At 44.0% G+C, this 1,831-nt stretch overlaps 1 non-coding gene across 1 annotated transcript; it reads left to right on the top strand.

Moving 5' to 3' along the window:
• Positions 1-1,017: 1,017 nt before the first annotated feature.
• Positions 1,018-1,090, top strand: trnaf-gaa (transfer RNA phenylalanine (anticodon GAA)). Its single transcript has one exon. It is a non-coding gene; the product is annotated as a tRNA-Phe (tRNA).
• Positions 1,091-1,831: the final 741 nt, after the last annotated feature.

Genomic DNA, 1,831 nt, shown 5'->3' with positions numbered 1-1,831 from the left:
AAGAGCTGATTGTGGATTTCAGGAAGGGAAAGACAAAGGAACACACACCAATCCTCATAGAAGGATCAGAAGTGGAGAGAGTGAGCAGTTTCAAATTCCTGGGTGTCAAGATCTCTGAGCACTTAACCAGGTCCCAATATATCGATGCAGTTATAAAGAAGGCAAGGTAGTGACTATACTTCATTAGGAGTTTGAAGAGATTTGGTATGTCAACAAATACACTCAAAAACTTATGTAGCTGTACTGTGGAGAGCATTCTGACAGACTGCATCACTGTCTGGTGTGGGGGGGTGGGAGCTACTGTACAGGACTGAAAGTGGGTTGTGAAATTAGTCAGCTCCATCTTGCGTACCAGCCGACAAAGTACCCAGGACATCTTCATGGGGCAGTGTATCAGAAAGGCAGTGTCCATTATTAAGGACCTCCAGCACCCAGGGCATGCCCTTTTCTCACTGTTACCATCAGGTAGGAGGTACACAAACCTGAAGGCACACACTCAATGATTCAGGAACAACTTTTTCCCCTCTGCCATTCGTTTCCTAGATGGCCATTTAACCCACGAATACTACCTCACTTTTTTCCTATGCATTATTTCTGTTTTTGCACAATCTAATCTATTCAGTATGTGTAATATGGTAAATTGACTTGTTTATTTATTATTATTATTATTATTTTCTTCTTCTTCTGTATTATGCAATTAGTCAGGATATCAAGGGATATGGTGAAAAAGGCAGAAATTGGAACTAGATGGGAGAATAGTTTAGCTCATGGTGGAGTGCTGCAGAAGACTCAATGGGCTGAATGGCCTACTTCTGCTCCTTTGTCTTGTGATCTTGTGATGTATTGCATTGAACTGCTGCTGCTAAGTTAACAAATTTCAGGACACATGCCGGTGATAATAAACCTGATTCTGATTCTGAGATGCTGGAAGGGTGAGGTTTAAGGAACTACAATACTGCAGAAGCTGGAATGGTGAGATACAAGACAGAGGTGAAATGCAAAAATGCAGACATATCAGCCGAAATAGCTCAGCTGGGAGAGCATTAGACTGAAGATCTAAAGGTCCCTGGTTCAATCCCGGGTTTCGGCACTGTTACATATTTATTGTCACCGCGATAGCATAGCAGTTAGTGTGACACTATTACAGCTCATAGTGTTAGAGTTTGGAATTCAATTGTGGCATCTTCTGTAAGTAAGCTTGTCCATCCTTCCCATGTACACCATCCCTCTGTCCACAGCCAGACTGGTTAGTAGGGTAATCGTATTTTTTAAACCATACCACAATTAGGTGAGGGTTAAATCGGTGGATTCCTGGGTGGAACAGCTGGGTGGGTCTGATGGGCCTGTTCTGTGCTCTATCTCTCAATAAAATAAAATAAATAATATTTTGTAGTGGTGAGGGACAAGGCGAAGAGCTTCAATATGCAGGAGGTTTTCTCGGCGCGCGTCATTGATTGGAGTACTGCGCAAACGCAGTAGAAGCATTTGTGTTCATGTCAGGTAAAAAGCTTTAAAAACACAGTCTGCATAAAAGTGTGGTACCTTCTAATGGAGCGGTCATCATCAGAGTGGTCTGAGTCAGAGTGGTAAGGCTTTGGCTCAACAGGGCTTCGGCAAGAACAGGCTCCCCAGTGGCCACATCTGCACCAGGTGCATCGAGATGCAGCTCCTGAGAGACTGTGTAAGGGAATTGGAGCTGCATCTCGATGACCTTCGGCTTGTTAGGGAAAGTGAGGCAGTGATAGACAGGAGCTACAGGGAGGTAGTCACCTCAAGGCTACAAGAGACAGATAAATGGGTGACTGTCAGGAGAGGAAAGGGAGAACTTCAG

This window comes from Hemitrygon akajei, chromosome 7 (assembly GCF_048418815.1).
Source record: "Hemitrygon akajei chromosome 7, sHemAka1.3, whole genome shotgun sequence".
NCBI lineage: Eukaryota > Metazoa > Chordata > Chondrichthyes > Myliobatiformes > Dasyatidae > Hemitrygon > Hemitrygon akajei.
The sequence above is the reverse complement of the archived record's forward strand: the minus strand, read 5'-3'. Positions and strand labels throughout refer to the sequence as shown.